General features: G+C 37.0%; 1 long non-coding RNA gene and 1 pseudogene across 1 annotated transcript in view; one reads left to right on the top strand and one right to left on the bottom strand.

Annotated features, from left to right (window-relative positions):
• The window catches only part of LOC141554891 (uncharacterized), a 37,235-nt gene extending 19,908 nt beyond the window's left edge, over positions 1 to 17,327 (top strand). Inside the window, exons 2-3 of the long non-coding RNA XR_012485999.1 lie at positions 16,836 to 16,982; positions 17,207 to 17,327. This is a non-coding gene — a long non-coding RNA (uncharacterized LOC141554891). The remainder of the gene's footprint in view (positions 1 to 16,835; positions 16,983 to 17,206) is intronic.
• On the bottom strand, positions 14,816 to 16,813 carry LOC141552227 (heat shock protein HSP 90-beta-like; annotated as a pseudogene).
• Positions 17,328 to 25,005: the final 7,678 nt, after the last annotated feature.

The following is a 25,005-nucleotide window of genomic DNA, read 5'->3' as shown; positions in this document are numbered from 1 at the left end:
CTTTCTTTGTGAATCAGCCTCTCAGGACCATAACTAGCCAAAAGTTTGTCTGAATCAGATTCACTTGATCATTGTGGGGTTTGGGAGAAGGGGCAGACAGACTCAGGAGGAGGTGATAGTCCATCAAGGAATAGGGGTGTGTGTGCTTCTAGAAGACTGATAAATGAGGTACAGGAACAGTTTTCTCTAAAGGGAGGAAGTGTGGAAATTGAAGGGGGCATAAGATGAAATATGTCCTCTCCTTTTCTGGCGTGTGTGTGTGTGTGTGTGTGTGTGTGTGTGTGTGTGTGTTTTATTTGTTTTTGTGTCATCAGCATATCATCAACCTGGTACTAAGTAAGTTAAGTAATTTTAATTTATTTTTTGGGGGGGAAAGAGTTCAGTGAGCATCTAACATTTGCTATTGTACTGGCCGGTGTTAAACTCTGCACGGAATTCAGAAACAGAAGATGGGGTCCTTGCTCTCTCTTGGGAAAACCTTTTCATACAAAAAATAATTGATGTTGAGTCATTTCAGTCTTGTCCAATTCTTCAGAAATAGGGGGTCCCTACACTCTTATTCTCAGTGGGTAATGCTAACAGTGCCTGTTGAATGTTTTTCAGTCATTTTTCAGTTGTGTCCAAGTCTTTGTGACCCCTTTGGAGTTTTCTTGGCAAAGATACTGGAGTGATTTGTCACGTCCTTTTCTAGTTCATTTTACAGATGAGGAAATGGAGGCAAACAGAAATATTGAAAAAAAAATTACATGACAGGATCATTCTATTAGTAAGTGTCTAAGGTGGGATTTGAACTCCTGAGGATGTCTTCTTAATTCCAGGTGTAATACTCTAAGATTCACTGCCTAACTGCCACCTAAAAAGAGAACAATAAAATATGTCTCTAACTAAGATGTAAACTATGTGAGGTGTTTTTTTGTTTTTTTGGGGTTTTTTTGTTTGTTTGTTTGTTTGTTTGTTTGTTTTTTTTTTTTTGCAATCTAGAGGAGTCTAAGCCTTCCTAAGTGGAATGCTCTTGATTTAGTCATCAGAAGAAAAGGGCTGCCCCCAGGTAAGATTGTAAAGTTGGTATGGCTGTCTTTGCCTGATTCAAGATAATCTCTTTCAGCCTTCTATGATCAAAAAACCCCAGTGGTCTACTTTTCTACTTTACAAAATACCCTTTCTGTCATGTGAAAATGAATACGATAAACAAATTCATACTGAGAGTCTAGTAATTTTTTTAGGAAAAGGGGGACATTTGGAAAAAGAAAATATTTTAAGCCAAATGAGTAAATAAAAATGCAACAGACTCGTATCAAGCATCTCTTATGCATTAGCCTAGAATAGTGGTAGGCTGCTCTGGGCTTCTAATGTTGAAATCAGATAAGTTCCCTGTTTTCAAGGAGTTTACAATTCTAAATTTTAAGAAAAGAATTTTAGACAAAGAATTTGATGGGAATCATGTTTGGAGAAAGGACTTAGCTATGACTCTTCAAATCATTTTGTATCAGATTTGAATCAGGTTTAAATCCAGCTTCATATAAGATCACAAATTGATATATTGAGAATGGCTCTTAGAGAAGTATGAATGGATGGAAAGGTGAAGAGGGTGGAGTGGAGGAAGGACAGAAGACTACCCTTGAATGTTTTCATAACTCACTATTGAGAATCAGAGAGTCATTGATTCATAGGCTCATCAGTTAAGTACTGAAAGAAACTTTGAAGGTCATCTAATCCAAGCCTCTTATTTCTTTTCTTTTCTCTTCTTTTTTTTTTTTTTTTTTGACAAGGAATTGGGATTAAGTGACTTGCCGAGGGTCAATACAACTATGAAGTGTTAAGTGTTTAAGAGCAGATTTAATTCAAGTCCTCCTGGAGGCTGGTAATCTATCCACCATACCATCTAGCTCTTCCTTCTTATTTCCAAGATAAAGAAAATAGAGCCCAGAGACTGAGTTTTGTCCAACATCACATAGGTAAATGACAGAGATGGAATCTAAACTCAGAACCTCTTCAAAAGCTTCACTTTCCCCTCTGTACCAAAATCAGGGACAGTTAGTACAAATACCTTCACACATGCTTGAGCTGCAACTTGCAGCCAACCAGGATGTACTCATGAAGAGCTATATCCTTCTGAGTCTGGTGGAAGGAGGCAAGCAAACAGAGGGACCACTCAAAAAAGAGGAACTGCCATTTAGATAGCTTCACTCATACCCAGGTGTGGGCTGACTCAGTGAAGTATTAAGTGCCTGTTATGTCATAGGCAGCTAAATGGGATGGTGGATAGTCCTGGAGTCAGCTTTTCTTCCTAAATTTAAATCTGGTCTCAGATAATTACTTAGCTCTATGATTCTAAGCAAATCACTTAACCCTGTCTGCCTCAGTTTCCTCATCTGTAAAATGAGCTGAAGAAGGAAATGCGAATCACTTCAATATCTTTGCCCAGAAAAGCCCAACTGTGATCACAAAGAGTCAGACGCTACTGAACAACAAAATAGATTTCTGTCTCAAGACATGGGCTTAATTGATATAATCATCTTAACCACACATGGAACATTTTGAGAAAGGATGAGGACGCAGTGTCCCTCTCCCTCTGCCAGATGTCCAGTTAACCCAAAAAATAAGCTCTGCCCTGGGCAACTGTTCCTCTCACATACCAGTGTGTCTCAGACTAGCTCAACACTCTCCCAAAAGCTTTTGCTTTTGCACCTTTTGGTGCCTGTGTTACTAACAGTAGGGGACAAAGTCAGCATGCTTGAACAATTAATGAAGATCTCTTTCCTATTTTCCTCTCTTCTTGCCACCGCCCTGCAAACAGAAGCATAACCTTCCTAGTCCCCTTTACCGCAACACCCACCCAGCCACCCTCAAATATTTGCTCTGCCTCAAAGATTAGTGTGGAAAAGGAAACTCTTGATGCAAGTCTCCTTAGTCTTAGTCCCAGACAGAATTGGGGGAGGGAAAAGGGACCCAGCCTGTATGCAAATGCTGACTCAGCTTCCTAGTCCCTACATTGACTCATCCCTTACTAAGAACAGTTAGTCACTGATGGGTCCTTTGTGTCTGGGAATGTTTCACTGAGCTTGCATTGAGAACTACAGGAAGCACAGAGAGGGGGCAGCTAAACCTTTCCTCACCTCCCTACCCAATCAATCTTTTCAGCCCCCTCTGAGCCTGGAACTCCCATCCAACTCTCTCCTCAGACCCTGGCATCTGTCCAGCCCCTTCTACCAGAAAGGAGAACCAAAGAGGGAAGAAAGCTGTCCCATCTCTGCCATCCCTCCATTGCTCTTTTTGACTCCCATAACATATTGTCTGTCTCGGTTTTCCAATTTGAAGTGGTTTGCTCCAAGGGTAGGATTTTAAAGATCCTCAAAGAAATCTTAAATCAATCACACTGCCCCAAATTCTGATATTGGTTAAACCAACAGTTCCTCTAGAAATATTGTATCACTTACAAAGGATGACAAGATACAGGAAACTTAATATTTTAACAGCTCTAACATGAAATTAACATTAAATGTTAATATTTTCCTTCATTTATCAGAGTAACTCTAGATTGTAAGAAAAATACTAAAGGAAGGGGACCTGGGAAAGATAAGTTTTGATGAAAAGAAAAAGGCTACTAAGAAGGTTCCCGGGACTTTCATGAACTTATTGTTTTATTATTGTTATAACTATTTCATTATAATTTGTTTCTTTTGAAACCTTGCTATGATATTGTATGCATTTAAAAACATTCTGAAAAGGCATTCATAGTTTCCATTAAACTACAGGAATCTGTACTACAGATTCACTAAATTACTACTAATTCACCAAACTACAGATAACACACATACCTTTTTTGTAGAGTGTGATCTTTCCTGTGGCTTAATCACAGAAAGGTTAACAATAGAAAGGATTTTGTGGGAGATAATGTTCTTTCCCAAGTCTTCATTTTCAAACATGTTCAAGGTGTTGATTTTTGTTTGACTATATTTATCCCAGTGAAAGAAAGTAGAAGTTGATAATAGTTAACATTTACATAATACATCGTCTTTTAAAGCACTTTATACATTTTATGTCATTTGATCTTCATGATAACCCTATGAGCTGCTATTATCATTCCCATTTTACAGATGAGAAAACTGAAGTCAGAAATGTTATTCAACTTTGTCTAAGTTTATACAGCTAGTGACAGAGAGCCTCAAAATCAGGTTTTCTGACATCCAGTATAGTGCTCTTTTTATTCTATAGTTATTCCTTCTACCTCATGACTTTTCCTATTTTGATTTTGATATATCATGGGTCAGCATAATAAATTAAAAGATAATTTTGGGGGAGTTTTGCAGAAGCCCAGCAGATGATAAAGAGTTTATGACCAAATACTTAACCCAAATCTTACAACAAGATATTGTAAATATCTCATAAAAGAAAAATTCAAACTTCTCTGATATGAAGAAATGGTCAAAAATTGTACAAGGACTTTCCAGATGAAGGCTGCACCCCTAATGCTGTGATGTGGAAGGAATAATTATAGTTTTATGGCCACACTCATCACTCTTCCCCTAATCTTCATCTTCATCAGTCTGCGGAATCTTTTCCTTCAGATCCTCAGTGAGCCTATAAATTCATTCTAGGATAGAGTTGTGGAGCCTATATCTAGATACCCCATCTTCTTTTCTCTCTCAAGAGGACATTTTATTGTCCTCTTGGACAATTGGAAAAGAGAATTGAATTGGGAGGTGAGGGAGACAGCAAATAAACAAGTGTTCTGCATAATTCCATGTGATTGGGATGTTTAATTTAATTGGATTTTTTTTTCTTCTCTTGTAACTCAAATCAGGGAAATGGGTCCTGTATCATATCACATTGGCAGGGAAAAAAAATCACTTCTTATTAACTCTATAATTGATGGAAAGGAGGATGAGAGAGGGAAGGAGTTAACCTTCAGAAAAGGCCTCAGACCTCCACTCTTTTAAAATTGAAGAGTAGATTCTGGGACTCTTAAATATCTGAAATCTGTGCTCTAGAAGTAGAAATTATTTTTACCCTCAGTCAAGCACAAAGTGAACTATTTACTTTGACAGCTAGAGTTGATTTAAAGACAAATTCCTGATATCCAGAATGAAAGCCTATTAAAAAAGGGTTCAGAAGACAGTGGACAAATTGAAGAAGGAATCCCAAGGAAAAATCCTCCTTCAGCTCAGAGGCCCAGACCCTCCCAGAGCATTCTAGTAGGCAAGTCTCTCCAAGTGTGACTTCCAGTCAGAGCACTATAAAATCCAAACCAAATTCAACGTCCTTTATAAGCAACTAATCCCAGAAAAGGAAATTTTACCTCCTCCTCTAATGTTTCAGAAATTCCTATCACCTGTCCAGTTTCAATCCCCCTTGCTGTAATATAAACCAGTCTCCTCACATGACAAAGGCAGAGAACTAACCCTTGTTGATCATCCTGCGTCAGATAAGTTTTTGTTATCATTCTCATTCACCATTAGAAAAATAGAAGGTAGTGAGTGGTAGAGGATAGAATGTTGGATTGGAAACCAGGAATCTGGGTTCAAATTCCAACTCAGGCATTTATTTACTTCATGAATCCTGGTGAGTGACTTGATTTTTCTCAGCTCTAGTTTCATCTCTAAAATGGGAATGATAATATTAGCTACTTTACAGGTTTGTTGTACAGAGAAAATGAGATAATATATGTAAGTAATGACTATCATAATTAGTCTGCTTCTCCCACTTTCTATATAACATTTTTTCCCTGTAACAAATAAATAGAATTAAACAAAACAAGTCGACATTTTTGTCATGTCTGACAAGGTCTGCATAGGTTTCAACTATGTACCTGCTCTCTGCCAAGAGCATGCTTTATTCCAGCCTTTGGAAATTATGTTAAGTCACTATAGTCATCCAAGTTCTGTATTCTTTCAAGATTGTTTTCCTATTTATGTTACTATGGCCATCCTGAAAATTGTTCTCCTGGTTCTACAAAAAAATTTGAAAAGTTAAACAGCCCCATTTCACAAAGACCTCATATTTTAATAGGAAGAAGCAACACAGAGAGGCTTTCAGCTACAGATGAGAGGTTTGTCTATTTAATCCTAATGAAAAATATTAATAGCAAGATATCACAGGTAAAAATAATGCATCTCCTTTAACATTATTTCCATTGATGAAGTCATATCCATTTCTGATGTTTAACTGTTTGAGAACATAAAGGACTTTGATGGAAAGAAGTTTCTTTCTTGAGTCTTTAGAACTTGTGGCTGCTGGAGCAACAACATCTGCGTAGGTCACATGAATGATTAGTCCCATCTATCAATGATGTGTGGGCAAGAATGGAAGCAAAGCAGTAAGCTTGAAAGAATTTCTATTCTGGGGGCTCGGCTTTATATGTGAGTCAATGGCAATTATTTGGCAATTAATATTAGCAGTAGTAGAAATGGTGGTTGATGGTGGTAGTGGGGAGAGTGGGACTCTTTTCCATAGAAGTTACTCTCCTGCAGTTGTTGTTGGGGGCATTTCTTCTTTTTTTAGTTTTCAACATTTACTTTTTTAAATAAAATTTTTTCCCAATTGTTTATGCCTCCCTCCTTCTCTTCTCTTCCTTCCCTAAAACTGCAAACAAGCTGAAATAGATTATACATGTACAATAATATTAAACATATTTCCATATTGGTCATGTTGTGAAAGAAGATTCAAAACAAAGGGAAAAACCAGGAGAGAGAAAAAACAAAACAAAACAAAAAGTAAAAATAGTATGCTTTGATATACATTCAAATTGCATAGTTCTTTCTATGGATATGGAATAGCATTTTTCATTATGCGTCTTTTAGAATTATCTTGAATCATTGTTTTACTGAAAAGAGCAAAAATTATCAAAGTTAATCATCATATAATGTTGTTATGGTATACAATGTTTTCCAACTCTGAGGTACCACCTCACACCTTTCAAATTGGCTAAAATGACAGGAAAAGATAATGACGAATGTTGGAGGGGATGTGGGAAAACTGGGACACTGATGCATTGTTGGTAGAATTGTGAAATCAACCAGCCATTCCAGAGAGCAATTTGGAACTATGCCCAAAGGGCTATCAAACTGTGCATATCCTTTGATCCAGAAGTGCCATTATTGGGTCTATATTGGAAGGAAATCATAAAGAAGGGAAAAGAATCCATGTGTGCAAAAATGTTTGCAGCAACTTTTTTTTTTTTTTTAATGGTAGCAAAGACATAGAAAATGAGTAAATGCCTATCAATTGGGGAATAGCTGAACAAGTTGTGGTATATGAAGATACTGGGTTATTATTGTTCTATAGGAAATGATGAACAAGCTGATTTTAGAAAGCCTGAAAAGATTTACATGAACTGATGCTGAGTGAAACAAGCAGAACCAGGTATACATTGTATACAATAACAGCAAGAATGTATGATGATCAACTATGAAAGACTTCTTAGTGGGTCAGTAATCTAAAGCAATCTTTGAACAAAGCAAACTTTGAACAGAAAATGCCATCTGCATATAGAAAAAGAAACATGGAAAGTGAATGTAAATCAATACATTTCCTTTTTTCTATTTTTTTAAAATGTTGCCCATGGTTTTTTCTTTTTTCTCTTCACATGATTCATAAAGCAATGTGCATTAAAAGTAAATAGACTGTATACAATATTATCCTTGTTCTGCTTACTTCGTTCAGTGTCAGTTCACATAAGTACAGTTTTTTTTTCTGAAATCTGCCTGCTCGTTATTTTTTTTATAGCACAGTAGTATTCCATTACATTCATACATCACAATTTGTCCAGCCCTTCTCCAATTGGTGGACATCCCTTTGATATCTAGTTCTTTGTGGGAGAATTCATTCTTAATTATTTCTTTATTTTGGTGAGGCAACTGGGGTTAAGTGACTTGTCCAGACTCACACAGCTAGTAAGTGTTAGTGTTTGAAATAATATTTGAATTCAGGTCCTCCTGACAATAGGGCCAGTGCTTTATCTACTGTGCCATCTAGCTGCCCCAGACATTTATTCTTAATGGTACTTGGGAGTCTAAATAAAAAATAAGTGAATCTGGTCTTAAACAAAATTGTGAAACAGGTTAGTATGACCTTCACCATCTTCCTAAGGAAATCTTTGCAAATATTCTTTTTTTTTTTTTTTTTTTTTCTTATAGAGAAGACAGAAAGAGTAAACATCTTTGTTTTAAAGCCTGCTTTGCTGTTTGTTTGATTTTTGATATTTAAAGGATCCTTAAAGAAACTATTATTAAATCTTTGAAGGAATCTTATTGTTGTTCAATTATTTAGTCATGTCTGATTCTGTGACCTATAGACTATATATATGTATATATATAGCACAGGCCCCTCCATTACTTCTCAAAGTCTGCCCAAATTCATGTTCATTGTTTTCATGACAATATCTATCTATCCTTTTTATCTTTCTCCCTTCCCTTCTCCTTTTGCCTTTAATCTTTTCCCAACATCAGGAGCTTCTCATTATGTGTCCAAAGTATTTAAGCTTCAGTATTTTACCTTCTAGTGAATATTCTGAATCAATTTTTCTAAACTATTGATTGATTTGACCTTTTTGCCAGTTCAAGTAACTCTCAAGAATCTTTTCTAGCATTAAAATTTGAAAGAATCAATTCTTCAGTACTCAGCTTTACTTACAATCCAACTCTCATAATCATACATTGCTACTGTTAAAACCAAAGCTTTGACTATACTGACCTTTGCTGGCAAGATGATATCTTTGCTTTTTAGTATGCAGTCCAGATTTGTCATAATTCTCCTTCCAAGGATCAAGTCTTTTATTTTCATGGTTGCAGTTACTATCTGCAGTGATCTTTGGGCCCAAAAATATAAAATCTGACATTTCTACCATTTCTTCTCCCTTTATTTGCCAGGAAGTAATGGAATCTTATATACGTAAATACAAACATAGGAAATATTTTAGGGCAAGCATGGGAAATATTTTAAGGCGAGATTTTAAGATAGCATTTTGCTCTATCAAATTAAAGGAGAGTGGTTTTTTTCCCCCTGAGGCAACTGGGATTAAGTGACTTGCCCAGCTAGGAAGTGTTAAGTGTCTGAGATCAGATTTAAACTCAGGTTCTTCTGCTACACTGAGCTACCCCTTTTTGTTTGTTTTTAAGGTCTCCCCAATTCCTTCAGGCTGGAAGTGTAGAAGCTGAGTCTCACAACTGATTGGATATAGTAGTTTTGACCTCCATTTGGTTTTGATCTGAACCAGTCTGACCCACCTTAGGCAATCTGATGACTCCCTTCTCTGGACACATCATCTGTTGAACTTTAGGTGAACAATCAGCATGATACATTGAAGCTAGGAACTCTTAATTTCTCCTTTCCTCCTAGTGTCCACATAGAGCATTATATCCTTACCCACAGATGCTCTTAAAAATATTTTTTTCTCTTTTGCACCTCTTAACCCTCCCAAGATATTTTAGGGTTTATTGGCTAGATTTCTTTCTTTCTTTCTTCCTTTTTATTTAGAATTTTTTCCCCACAGTATATATGCATGAGTATTTTTTTTTATAATATTATCCCTTGTATTCATTTTTCCAAATTATCCCCCCCTCCCTCCACTCCCTCCCCTCCATGACAGGCAATCCCATACATTTTACATGTGTTACAATATAACCTAGATACAATACATGTGTGTAAATACCATTTTCTTGTTGCACATTAAGTATTAGATTCCCAAGGTATGAGTAACCTGGGTAGATAGACAGTAGTGCTAACAATTTATATTCACTTCCCAGTGTTCCTTCTCTGGGTGTAGTTATTTCTGTCCATCATTGATCAACTGGAAGTGAGTTGGATCTTCTTTATGTTGAAGATATCCATTTCCATCAGAATACATCCTCATACAGTATTGAAGTGTACAGTGATCTTCTAGTTCTGCTCATTTCACTCAGCATCAGTTGATGTAAGTCTCTCCAAGCCTCTCTGTATTCATCCTGCTGGTCATTTCTTACAGAGCAATAATATTCCATAACCTTCATATACCACAATTTAGCCAACCATTCTCCAACTGATGGACATCCATTCATCCTCCAGTTTCTAGCCACAACAAAAAGAGCTGCCACAAACATTTTGGCACATACAGGTCCCTTTCCGCTCTTTAGTATTTCTTTGGGATATAAGCCCAATAACAGCAATGCTGGGTCAAAGGGTATGCACAGTTTGATAACTTTTTGGGCATAGTTCCAAATTGCTCTCCAGAATGGCCGGATTCTTTCACAACTCCACCAACAATGTATCAGTGTCCCAGTTTTCCCACATCCCCTCCAACATTCATCATTTATTGGCTAGATTTCTTAAGGACTTTGCCTTAAACCAAAACCAATCTGATTCTCCTGGACTACCAATGCGTCCTAGGCCAAGCCCCATTTGTTCATTGTTTGGGTCCCAATTGACTCAGATTGAAGGTAAATAGCAGTCATTTCTGCTTTGGCCAGAAACCTTGAGATTCTTCATCTCTTAGATTCATTCTTTTATTAAAAAAAAAAATTGGAGGTGGGACTAGATAAAGAGGAGGCTCTTTGCCTCAATTTGTTACCTAGCCTTAATCACTGAACTGAGTGCAGCCTCAGGTAAACTGAGACCTGTTGAAGCCCTCAGCTTAAAAAGACCAATGTCTCCCATTGCATCCAGAGCCATCTTCAGTCATCTTGATCTATATCTTGTCACTGGACCCAAATGGTTCTGGAGGGGAAAGTGAGGCAGGTGACCTTGAACAGCTTTTCCTTACTCAAATCCAATTCACTAAGTTCAAGAAATCCATCAGCCTCAGCCTCCATACTAGCTGGCTACTATGATTCTACTATTTGTTAGAATCAAAGCTTTTAAACAAATATAAACATGAGATCTTGTATGCCATACACCTTTCAATCACGTGTGGCTGTAAAGCTATGGCATGCTCCAGAAAATCATCTCTGAAAGTTAACCTATTCTCTTTATTTTCATCAAGGACAGCTTTAATATTTGTAAAAATATAAAGATTTTTTTCAGAGGTAAGAAAATACTAGTATATTGACATCCTCTAAATCAGGGCTTCTTAAACTTTTTCTACTCATGACACCTTTTTTGCCTGAGAAATTTTTACATGACCTCAGATATACAGGTATATAAAATGGGTATTAATAATAAGGCATAGGGGCAGCTAGGTGGCGCAGTGGATAGAGCAGCAGCCTTGAATTCAGGAGGACCCGAGTTCAAATGTGGTCTCAGACACTTAATACTTCCTAGCTGTGTGACCCTGGGCAAGTCACTTAACCCCAATTGCCTCAGGGGAAAAAAAAAAAACAAACATATATAATATTAAATAGAGTAGATGATTATATTCATCCATTTTTGCTTCCTTATAGATTATTCTTTTGTTCTCTACTGTGTACTTTTTATTTTATTCTCTTTTTCCTCTATCATCCCCCAAGCAGGATACAATTAAGCACAGATAGATAATCATGTTTTTTTCCTTATCTTCTATATCATGGTTTTTTGTTTTTTGTTTTTTTTTTTTGTTTGTTTGTTTGCTTGTTTGTTTTTAATGAGTACTTGATTTGGTTTAAGTTTAAGAAGTTCTCTTCAAGTTTCTCTTCTCTTTTAGTATTATTTTTATTACCATTTCCTCTTCCTCAGAGAACACACTTTGGAGATTTTCATCAAAGGATCTTAGGTTTTTGAGCTGGAAGAGACTTTAAATGTCATTTAAGTTAGCTCTCTCATTTCACAGATAAGGAAACTGAGGCCAAAAAAATTAAGTAACTAATAGATAATGGGTAATAATAGGCTAGGATTTATACCTAAATCTTCTACTCATTTAGAACCCTCTCCACTATACCATGTTGCCTCTCTAATGCAAATGTGTTGGTTCTACTATCATTGATGATAAAAGTTTGTTGTAGAAAGTCAAAAGGTCAGTTCCACTTTCAGCTGTTTGTTATCTTCATGTCAAGCTTTCTGCAAGTTCAACACTTTCTTTCCTTTTTTGTTTAGTTTGGCAATAATAGCTTGTGCTTATATAGTTCTTTAAGGTGTATAGAGCATTTTACAAAAATTATCTCATTTTGTCCTCAAAACAACCCTGGGAGGCAGATGCCATTATGATTCCCCACTTTACAAATAGGCATCATGATACTGAGGCAGATTAACTTGCTTAGGGTACACAATTATTGGTCTAAGACAAGATTTAAATTTGGTCTTCCTGACTCCAGGTCCAGTCCTCCATTCACTGTATCTACTACATTATTCACTATTTTTTGAGGCGATATTACTCAGTTTCTTTGTTTTTTGTTATCTATTTGTTATTTGTTATCTATATCTATATCATTTTATTAAATCATGTCTATTTATTCATTTACAATAAGAAATATTCATAATAAGAGGCTCAGAATACTGGTATCAATTGTTTGGAATATCTTTTCTTCCTAGAAAGGTTTATTTGGAAAACCTATTCATATCAGAAACTTGTTGAATGAGAACAGAATAAAAGGAGTTGGAAAATCTTGTTGGGTGATATCATACAAGCGAACTGACATTATACTTTCTTTTATCAAGCAGCCTACTTTAATATCCCTTCCTACTGTCCCCCCAAACCTGGGCACTATCTTCTCTGCCCATCCTCCAGAAACAACAATGTGATATGGCAGCCAAAGAAATTAATACAATCTACATACATATACGTGTGTGTGTGTGTGTATGTGTATATGTGTGTGTATGAGAAATGGTAGCCTTTAATGTAGGGTGAAGAGAGAGGATCAATGATAGTTCAGAACTTTAAAAGTACCAATAAATAAATACAACTTTTAAAAAAGAAGAAAAAATTAATGCAATTTTAAGCTGCTTTAGGAGAAATCATTCTGACCTCTTCTTTATGCTAATAATCATTTAATAATTTGCATTATAGTTTCTTATGCATTTTTCCTCTTCCCCTATACTAGAGGGAAGAGACTTTGCCTTATTTTTTCTGTGTATCTTCCCCAGTGTCCTACAAAGAGTAGGATATAATAAGTGTTGTTGTACTGAGCTGACAGGTTCTGTCAGTTAAGTGGCTTTGATGATGATAGATATAGGGTGCCCAGTGAGTCTCAAATGGCTGTTCTCCAGCACAGCCCTGCAACTTTCCTGGTCTTAGTACTTTCTCCAGTTTCCTGAGGGATGCCAGTGGCTTGAGAATTCATGGCTAGCAGCACTTTGCCATCTAAACCATAAAAGTGGACAATTAGTTTGTCAATGACTCCTGGAAAGCCCATTTTAAAGGGTTAGTTCAGACAGCCTGGAACTCCATCAAATTTCATCACTCTAAATTATAAGTCCTAATATGAGAGACCAATATATGCCATTTTCTCAGTGAGACTATAGAATGAATAGTGCAGAAGATAGTAGTAACAGAGAAGGAAGGAAGGAAAGAAGAAAGGTAATTGGCAGTTTGTCTCAGATATTATATCAAGTATGTGTTTTTCTAGCTCAGGTGTTCCTAATTTATAGCCTGGTGAAGCTTATGAACCTTTTCTCAGAATAATGATTTTTTTTAAAAAAAATCAGAATTGAAAAAAAATGCTAAATTTCAGGAAGAAATAAATAAAAAGGAAATAAAGAGGAAATTTTTTCTCAAAGGTCATGGATCCCCTGAAATCTATACATAAATCCTAGATCAAGATTCTCTGCTTCAGTTCCTTTTTTTCTTTTTTTCTGTTTAAAAACTGCATTCTTTTTATTCTGAATACTTTAATTTTAGAGCAAAATAAACATAAACAGCCCATACTACATAATAACCTATTCCCCAGAGCAAAGGAGGGGGAACAGGGATCCTGTAAGCAAGCCCTGCCCTAATACACTGGAAATAAGGAGAAATAAAACAAAAGAAAGGCACTGGACATGGGCAGATAGAGCCAGGCAGGATGGGACCACTACTGCTACAATGGAAAACAGAGGGAACTATATGATGCAGAGGTTTGTCTAAGCTACCTCCTCTACATGGGACGCATCTTCAATCTCCTCCTAGATGGGGATGAGGGGAGGAGAATTTCATCAGGAACAGAAGCATGTTACTTACTTCATTCTCATCAACGCCAAGACCTAGTTTAATCATGTGATAAATCTGATTTGAATGAATCTGGAGGTCTTCAAGAGAGAAGCCCTCCCCTCCCCCCCCCAAAATAGAACTTTTCCCACAGCCTTGTCATTCTTGTCAGCCTCAGCCTCAGAGTCTCCATAAGGGGGTGATGTGGGCTTATCTACAGGTGCTTGTTGGTTATCATGTAACCCATCGTGGAGTTGTCTTTCAATACCTATGCCTTCATGATGCATTCCACATTGACTGTCCAATTGTATGTGCTAGTCACATTGGGACAGGGTGAAGACACCGTCACTTGGTGTAATGAGCTGTTGTCTCCAGAAGCTGCAGATCGCTCTCTGGGAGGAGATCTGCTGTGTCAACTCAAATCTCTCGGACAGATTCTTCTTCCTGTAGAGAACCGTTGTCTCCAGGCAGTTGCCCTTAACTCTTGTCCAGAGAAGTGACTTCCCTTCCTGCAGAGAGCCACGTCAAGCCTGATGTAGTGCAGAGACTTCTCCTATCTCTGGAGTGCTGTCCTCTTTTATCTTCCCAGAGAATGGGCGTGGGATAATGCAAGGGCTTCTAGGAAGAACCACTTTAACCAATGAGCTTGCTCCTCCCAAGCACGCAAGCTCTTCCCCAGGAATTCACAAGTCAAACTACCAGGAAAGGCCAGAACTAGAGAATTGTTAAGTACCGACTTAGCACTTAGTAAGAACCTAATATCTCATTATCTCATTAGCACTTAGTAAGAACCTAACAACTTGGAAATTATCATTTTCTCAACCAATCCAAAATTTCTTTCATTAGCTTGTACAAGTTCTCACATTTTGCCTTGCTCTCCTCCATTTTTTCTCTTTTCTTCTTCATTCCTTAAAAGTTCTAATCCTTTCTTAGTAACAGAGACAAGTATCTTCCCAGAGAATCTGTTTAGCTGTTACACACAGTATTCATCAGTGGGTTCTGTCTTACATACTAAAATTATGTTTCCATACTTATTCCCCAAAAGCAGAGTTGGTTACCTCTTTCGTCCTCTCACCAGGAATATGATAGATGAATTTCTGAGTTTCCTTTATACTGGACACAGTAAAACAAGGAAGTCATCTCATCTCCTGACTGAGATGTGTGATAATATAACAGTTCAGATAAATGTTACTTGTTGGTGGAGTCCTTATCAATTCCAGTCTTAATGTTTTTCAAAAAGGCCTCATAGAATTTTTTATAATTCTCTTTTTCTTCTGCCAGTTCAGAGAAGAGCTACTTCTTAACAACATCCTTGTGGGTAACCTTCAGGATCTTATTCTGTTATAACATCTCTCTCGAAATGTCGAGGGGAAGATTCTAGGAATCCACCATACCTTGGATAAAACTAAGATACTTGGGAATAAAGTTGTGACAACTGTCCATGATAAGCATATACCATAATACAGCTTAATCTTATTCTTCTTTTTTGTTTTCCAAGAGGTCAAAGGGAGCTTGGCAGGGGATGAAATGAAGAGCTCTGAATCCCAACTGATCTTTTTTTTTTTTTTAATTAATTTTATAATTATAACATTTTTTTGACAGTACATATGAATAGGTAATTTTTTTTTTTTTTTACATTATCCCTTGTACTCCCTTCTGTTCTGAATTTTTCCCCTCCTTCCCTCCACTCCCTCCCCTGGATGGCAGGCATTCCCATACATATTAAATATGTTATAGTATATGCTTGGTACAATATATATGTGCAGAACCGAATTTTGTTGTTGTTGTTGTTGCAAAGGAAGAATTGGATTCAGAAAGTAAAAATAACCTAGGGAGAAAAACAAAAACAAAAACAAAAGTGCTAACAGTTTACACCCATTTCCCAGTGTTCCTTTTCGGGATGTAGCTGATTCTGTCCATCATTGATCAATTGGAATTGGGTTAGCTCTTTTCTATGTTGAAGATATCCACTTCTATCAGAATACATCTTCATACAGTATCGTTGTTGAAGTGTATAATGATCTCCTGGTTCTGCTCGTTTCACTCAGCATCACCCAACTGACCTTCTAACAAAGAAGTATTTTATGACCAGATGATCTTTCTAACCATTGGTGAGGCCATAAAATGTGCCTTAATTCTCTTTATATATATGATATTATTGATGTCAATTATCAGGATTACATGTCCAGATGAACTTGGTCTCATTCAGTGGTTTCTGGTCAATATGTTCCTGCTTGATCATCATTTACTTCTTGTTGTCCTTGCCTTCATCTTCTTCATCAGATCCTAATCTTTCATCTTGGATTTCTCCTCACTTCCTCACCTTTAGCTTCTTCCTTCTCTTTCTCTTCCTCTGTCTCTTCATCACTGATTTCTTCCTTTCATTCTTTTTTTTTTAATAATTTTTTCTCACAGTATATATATGCATGAGTAATTTTTTTGTAATATTAACCCTTGTATTCATTTTTCCAAATTATCCCCCCCTCCCTCTACTCCCTCCCCTTGATGACAGGCAATCCCATACATTTTACATATGTTACAATATAACCTAGATACAACATATGTGTGTAAATACCATTTTCTTGTTGCACATTAAGTATTGGATTCCGAAGGTATAAGTAACCTGGGTAGATAGACAGTAGTGCTAACAATTTACATTCACTTCCCAATGTTCCTTCTCTGGGTGTAGATGCTTCTGTCCATCATTGATCAACTGTCTTCCTTTCATTCTTACAAATAAATGTGATGGCATAGCCAATGAACTGTGAATGTTTCTTTAAAACTTCCTTGATTCACCTTTCTTCCCATATTCTGTCTGGTCTTCTTTCAGATATAAAATCACTTTGATATCTCCGCTAATAGGTTTACTATGGTCAGCATGGACTGTGAAAGAACTACTGGCAGAAAACTCCTAGGTATACTGTTCATTCTCACTGTGGTGATCATAGTTGTCATCAACTACCTTCTCTGCTACCAGGTAAGCAAAATAGAAATCCACACCAAAATGACCAATTATGCAGATGCTTGCTCAAGCCTGCAAAATCTCTATGAAAGTTTTGGTTCCAGACTTGGCAATGGTCCCCAAGTTATTGACCTAATAATTTGACAAACCAATGTCAGGGTCCACCGTAGTCAGGATATGTTCCTGAGGGCTGGGGATGATGTTAATCATCAACTCTTTACTGTTGTCCAATTTGGAAGGATCTTGTCTAGAACATCAGAAGCATTGGAAATGAAGCCTTGAAGAAAGATTGGAATAAAAAGAGTTGATACTCAAGGACATAAGCGGGTCAATCTCTGCATGGAAAGCAAAAGTCTCCACCTCCTCCACTCCATGCTGTACATCCTCAGGTATCTTGAGTGGTTACAGCCAAGAAGGCTGGTTCAGGGAAGTGCTGAGTTCAGCATCTTCAAAGACTGAGGAGCTTGAAGAGCTTGGCAAAATAGAAGCTTTCTGCCCCCTCCCCCTGCTTTTTCTTATTTTAAAAAATTAAATAGCATTTGATTTTTTCCAACTGTCTGTAAAGATAATTTTCGACATTCTTTTTTTTTTTATAAGATTATGATTTCCAAATTTTTCTCCTCTTTCTTTCTCCCTCCCAAAGATGATAAACAATCTGATATAGGTCATATGTATGCAATCACGTTAAACATATTCCACATTGGTCATATTGTGAAAGAAGAAACAGAACAAAAGAAAAACCTGACAAAAAATAAAAAACAAAAAAAACTTAAAATAGTGTGCTTTGATCTGTATTCATACTCCATCTTTCTTTGGATGTGGATGGCATTTTCCATCATGAGTCTTTTGGAACTGTCCTGGATTGTTGAATTGCTGAGAAGAGCTAAATCTATCACAGTTGATCATCACACAATGTTGCTGCTACTGTGTATGATGTCTTCCTAGTTCTGCTCACTTCACTCAACATCAGTTCATGTAAATCTTTCCCAGTTTTTTTTAATCCACCTTCAGCTCCCTTTTTCAAAGGGTTTGGTGATTCTCCCTTGAATGCAGTTGGCAAAACACATAAGAAATTAAGATTTCTGAATATAGAAATATAGTCATGGAAATTATAAAAAAGTAGGTTTGGCAGAGGAGTGAGAGTGTGAGATAACTTCCATCAAAATTAAGTATGGTTTTATTAATTATGATGGAAAAAAGGACTTAGGTGTGCTAAAAAAGAATTCCTAAGTTTCCTCATTTCTCTGGATCAATTGGGATGTATAAGGCAAAGATTGTATAATAACAATGGTAGGGAAGAGGTAAAGGATGGCTTATGTCTCTTTGTTTGGCTGTCTATGTAGTACGAATTCCTGATTAACTAGAATCCAAGCAAGTGCAAAACTTAAAATATGGAAATTTGTTTTTATTTTTTTTGTTTCATTTTGCATTCTGATTTTTGCTTTTATGAGGAAAGGATCTGGGGCACCATTCTAACATGTGAAGCCCTAGGGGAAAAAACTATGTAGGTTCAGAGTCTGGGGCCAGTATCCACTCAAAACCACAGATGTGTGTACTTGTGAGAAGGCATATTTAATTCAAAGTAAAAGAATTGAGTAAAGTAACATAGTAATAAAAGTAGCAATAAATTTTCCTCCCCTTTGATTTGGGATACACTCTCCCACAAAGACATACTGTCAATAGGAAAAGTGGATATGTATAGAGAACAAATCTGTGAGAGTAATCACATAAGGAAGACACAGAGCACATGAATACTTGAAACAGGAGCTCTTGCCTCCTTCACTGTAAGTCTGTAAGTCATCATGCTGCTCTCTACAGAGCATCATGTCTTTGATCTCTTCTGAGCATCCCTACTGTGTGTTTAGACTCTGCTGGGCATGTCATTTCTGTGCTTGTGAGAGATCTAATGGTTTCCTGATGGGATTTCCCTGTGTTTCTGACACAGCTTCCTTTTCCCTGCTCAATATGATTGTTCCCCTCTCCACCACCCCCTTCCTGGTCTGGGCATATAAACAGTCCCAGTCATGTGTAATCTTCTGCTGTCAGACTTTATGGGTTCCTGAGACCATAAAAGTTGCCGTTTTCTGGTGACTTACACTAAACCATTCCCATCTAAGGAGTACTACCCAGAGAAGCTAAGTATCACTGTTTCTTTGTTGAGTATCCTTGTTATATTAGGGCAAGGTAAGCCTCTCCTTTTGTTACATGTTCAATGACTTGTGAGTGCCTCCTTTCATCCCAATGTTGAACTTGAACCAAGAGGGCACTGACTTGAGAGCCGTGACTACAATAGGGTTGGGCACTGTGTCTGTTGGTCATTGCTTTCACTTTGCTGGGCATCATCATTGGTCTTATGGTTTCTGACCTCTCCGCTATTAGCTTCTGGAATTCATCTCTTGGGGGTAATTTTTTTTTTTTTTAACCATATTGGCCTCTGTCTACCAGTCAGTCAATAAACATTTAAGTGGCTACTACGTGCCAGATACTGTGCTAAATGCTGGGGATACAAAGAGAGGCAAAGGACAGTCTCTGCTCATAAAATCTCATAATCTAATGGCTATTAGCAAACAACCATCTACAAACAAGTTCTATATGGGACAAGTAGGAAATAAATAATGAGAGGGAAGGCATTAGAATTAAGAGGAGTCAGAAAATACTTTTTACAGAAGATAAGATTTTGGTTGAAGAGGGAAGTCAAGGTGGAGTTGAAGAGGAAGAACATTTCAGGAATGAGGAACGATTAGATAAAATGCCTGGCTGAGAGGTGGATGGATCAAAGAGTAAGGGATAGGGAATAAGGTTTAAGAAGACTGGAATGGTAAGAGAGGGCTGGGTTATGAAGGGCTTTGAATGCTAAACAGAGCATTTTATATTCAATCCCAAAGGCAAATGGGAACCACAAGAGTTTTTTGAGTAGACAGATGACCTAGTTGGACCCAAGCTTCAGGAAAATCAGTTTGATAACTGAGTGAAGAATGGATTAGAGTGGGGAACATTTATTATTTCCTATGTGACAGGCATTGTATAAATATTATCTCATTTGATCCTCATAATAACCGTTTGAAGTGCTATTTTTGCTCCCATCTTACAGTAGAGGAAACTGAGGCAAACAGAGTAATCTGTCTGGGACCCACATAGCTAGTAAATATCTGAGAATGGATTTGAATTCAGATCTTCCAGTTTCCAGACCTTGCTCCACACCTGCCCATCTGTAAGGATATAAGGACCATAGATTTGGAGGTGGGAAGAACCAGTCTAACTTCGTCATTTAAAAAGTGCTTATCTATAGCTTTTTGTTTTATATCACCTTCATTTCTGAACATCATTTCTCCCAGCTTCCTTATTCAGTGAAACATCCCTTGTAACAAGGAATAAATAATCCCTGGGTAGGATCACCATTTCTTGAGGCCATGCTCTTCCATCCCAACTCAATTCATTCTCTGGACTGCTTCATCTCTTTTCTCTTCAGGAATTGTTCCCCACCTCCCCTCTACCCATTTCCCACTTACCCTTTATATTTTGTCTTTCCCTATTAGGACATTTCTCATATTCGAACATAAGCTCATTGAGAGGAGGGACAATCTTGCTTATCTGTTTTTCTTGCATCAGTATCTCCACTACCTCAGTATTTAGGTCAATGCCTGGTACATAGTAAGTCTATTTTCTTTCTATTTATCTGCCTATCCACCCATCCATCCATTTATATAAAAAGGGAAAAAAAAGCAGTTCAGTAAACTAACATACCAGTTGAGTTTGACAGTGAATGCAATATTCCACCCACATAATCCCCTAGCCCTGCAAAAAAAGTGAGGGAGGCATTTTTATTTATCTCTTCTTTTGGGACAAGCTTCATGATTATAATTGTACAATGTTCAGTTTGGGTTTTTGTTTTGCTTTGTTTGGTGCTTCTATTTGTATTCCAATCTTCTTACTTCACAGATGAAGAAACTGAGATCCAGAGAGTTTTTGATGGCTTGCCCAAAGTCACAAAGATAGTAAGTGGCACTTCCAAAAGACTCAAACCCACGTATCCTACCTTCAAATCCATTTCTTTTTCTGCCATGCTAAGCTACTTCTCCCTGATAAGGACAGAATCACATTTCTTTAGTCATCACTCTGACTAGGAGTCACTCTGCCTAGTTAAGAAGCAGCTGAACAAAAGTCAAGCAAGGCAGAAATTAGATTTAGATCAGTACCTCATACCATGTAATACAATAAGGTCCAAATATACACATGACCTAAATATAAAAGGTCACATCATAAAAAATTAAAGAAGAAAGAAACTGTGGATGGGGGCGTGAGTTCTTAACCAAGAATATAGATGATTATTTTAAAAATAAATAAAATGGACAGTTTTAATTATATAAAATTGAAGGGCACCGAAGTGAGATGGTTTGGGTTCCATTACTAATCTCTGAGCTCCCACTACCTTTGTTACCTTGAACACCTTACTAAAACTCTCTTGGCCTCAGTTTCCCCATTTGTAAAATGGGGGGAGCTGTACTACATGTCCTCCAACAGTCATCTCTTCCAATTCTTAATATATGATCCATAAAATTTTTACAGAAAACAAATTTAGTGCAATTAGCATTAGAAGAAAAATTTAACAGAAAAATGCAGCAAATTTCTTTGATAAAAGTCTGATATCCAATATATACAAATATATAAGAAAAAGAGCCACTCCTTAAAAGGTAAATGGTCAAAGGATATGAAGAAGCAATCCTCAAAAAAAGAAATGCAAATTCTCAATAACCATTTGAAAAAATGTTCCAAATCACCAACTCTGAAGTTCTACCTCAGCTCCATCAATAGGCAAAGTTGATAAACAAAGAAAAGGAAGGTTGGAAAGATTTGCGGGAGGACATTAGTGTACCAGATCTGTGAATTGGACCAAGAATTCTAAAAGAAATTTGTAAATAGACTCTAAAAGTCATTAATCAGTACATGCCCTTTGGATCAGTAATAGGTATATGTTCCAAAGAGATAAAGACAGGGAAAAGAGTTCAGCTATACCAAAAAAAGGTTATAGTAATATGTTTTTTTGTTGTAGCAAATAATTGGAAACTAAATTAGTGCCCATCAGTGAGGAAATTATTAAACAAATTACCATATCTGAATGTAATAGAATGTTACTGCACTCTGAGAAATGAGCAATTTGATGAATTCAGAGAAACCTGGGAAGACTTTATATGAATTGCTCTAGAGTGAAGTGAGTGTAGCCAGGAGAACCTTATATAATGACTACAAAAATGTAGTTTAGAGTCTAATCTCTAAATAAGTCCAGTCAGACTTTTTTTTTTCCCACAAACTCTGATTGTTTGTGACATTACCACAGAGGCCCAGGGAAAAATCACCTAGAACTTAGCTTCATGTTAAGGTTTTTCCACAAGGATTAGAAAAATACCTGGTGTACAAGGTAGATTATCACAGAACAGCTATTTACTTCTTTCATACAAAAGAAATGCTTAAAATATAGAAGATTCATAAATGCACTATGACAAAGACCCAATGCATAATTACAATAACTTATTATAACTCCTGGGAGGTTGATATTTACAGCATGAATTTAAGCAACAGGCTTCTTTTAGTATTCTCCCCTTCTACTTTTCTCCTGCTATTTCTCTGGCATTCCTTCTGAGATTATCTTCCATTAATAAGATATATACCTTTTTTGTACTTAGCTATTTGCATGTTGTCCATTGAGAATTGTAAACAATCATTTTATCTTCAGTTTGGTTCTGAACTCAGTGAAAGAAACACAGAACAGAAAAGGGAGCCAAAGGTCTAAGGTCCAGGCCAAGGCTCCCCCAGGAAGCACCTGCTGTAGCTGTAGTATGCCATGAAAACTGATGCCAGTGTAAGGGAGGGGAAGGAGACATCCTACTCAAATCTCTTTCCTCAAATTTTTCTGGATTATTCCATTTGATTTCCCCCCCCCAACTTCTTTCTTTGTTTTCTACTAATCTTTTTACATATTTAATCCTCCGGCAAGAATCTAAGCCCCTTAAGGGCAGGTACTATTTTGCTTTATTTTTTTCCCCCCTCTCCCTACAATTAAGTATAGATATAAATGTGTGTGTGTATATACATACATATACATACCTATGTACAATACAAATATATATACATACATATATATACCTATGTACAATACAAATAGATAGATGCAATCACATGCATATAGCAAGAGCTATGTTGATTTTGTCTTCATATTCCTAGAATTTATCATTGTGCATTTAGCAGATGCTTAGTAAATGTTTGCTGAATTAAATGAATGGGTGGGAAGAAGGAAGAAGTAGATGAGACTAGCCTGGTGGATAGCTAGTCAAGATTAAAGGGAATGGATGACCCTCAGTGAGTCTTAGCAAATTCTGAGATGAATCATGGCCTGCAGAAAAGGTTGGGCAATGATGGAGTAGAGGATGAGCAGAACCTTCAACAAAGCCTGCTCGATAGCACAGTACATACATCAATAGGCCTGGAACTAGGGAGACCTGAGTTCAAATTCGGCCTTAGACACTTTCTAGCTCTGAGATCCTGGGGAAATCATTTAACTGCTATTTGCTTTAATCCACCAGAGGAGGAAATGGCAAGCTACTCTAGTATCTTTGCCAAAAAGAAAACTCATGCAAAGTGTTGGCTTGCTATGGTCCATGGGGTCACAAATAGTCAGGCATGATTGAATAACAACAAAACCTCAAAAAGCAGCTCCAAAAGAGCAAGAAAGAGAAAGCAAGGGCTGAGACATGCAGGGAGTTTAGCTCTAAGCTGCTCTTTCCCTCTTAGGATTGCAAAATTCCTGAGATCTTGCTATGATTCCTCTTCCAAAGTGGGAAATTAATGCCCTAAAATTTTGGTGTTTACAAATGGCTGAACTAATGGTCTATTTCAAACCACTTTTCAGTCATATATCAGACTTATTTCCTCCTTTTCTATCCCAGCCTTTTCTCTTCCAATGAAACAATCTGAAATCCTTTCTATTTCTGAATAAATAGAAAAAAATAATCTAACAAACTCTAAGTCACTAATCTCTGTGCCAAGTACTTGGGAAGATTGGGTTTCAAAAAACAAGTGGAAACCACAGACCTTGGCCTGAATGTGGAACTAATTTGGGAGATAAAGTGGAATGGCCAAATGCAAAATCAAAACTTAACTTGAATATTCAGTGCAGGGTGGTGGGAACCTGGAGGACAGGTACTTTTTTTGAATTTTCTTTCTTCTGTATTTGAAGGCATAGCTAGAGAGAGAGGTAAGGGTCTGAGATCTGACTCCTAAATTTTCCTCCTAAATTGTAAAGGCCTGAGATAGAGTGGATGAGGGATACAGAAATCTATAGTATTCTAGATCTCTAGAGAGCTAGACCCAAGGACTGATCTGAACAGAAAAGACTCAATAGTAAGGGAAATAATAGTAATTACTAATAGTATGTTTTATAAAGAGCCCCCCCTTTTTCTTGTATCTGTGATTTAATTGGCATAGAGAATGCCCAGTGAAATATTTCCTTCAAACAGTACAAATCAGTACTTAATCTATGATTTATATATTCTCAGACATACAGCTTTAAGATGTTAAGTGACCTGACCAGGATCACACAGCCAGGACATGTCAGAGAAGGGACTTAAGCCAAAATCTCCATTACTCTGAAGTTGACTTGCTAGTAACTGTGCTATGTTGTCCCTCCAAGAGCACTATGGGATAACAGGACCTACTTCCCAGGATCATGGTAGGGAACTTCTGATACGGAAACTCACTACTGATGAAGACTGGGAACTTTCAGTTTTAGAGAATTCCCTGGAGCACTAAGATTAGATGGCTGATGGTCATATATCTAGTATGTCTCAGAAACAGCATTTGAACTTTGGTCTTTCTGATTTCAGAGCTGCCCCTCTTTTCCATGAACCTGCCTTGAAACTCACTTTTCCAGAGAAATGATTTTTTTTTAAAAATTGGATCATATATAAGAAAAGTTAGTTTCAGAGATATAAATGACTTGCTGAAAGTCAACAGAACTAATAAAGGGGAGAGTTTGAACTCAGAC

This window comes from Sminthopsis crassicaudata, chromosome 1 (assembly GCF_048593235.1).
Source record: "Sminthopsis crassicaudata isolate SCR6 chromosome 1, ASM4859323v1, whole genome shotgun sequence".
Lineage (NCBI taxonomy): Eukaryota > Metazoa > Chordata > Mammalia > Dasyuromorphia > Dasyuridae > Sminthopsis > Sminthopsis crassicaudata.
Note: the sequence above shows the minus strand (reverse complement) of the source record. Positions and strands in the feature narration are given on the sequence as shown.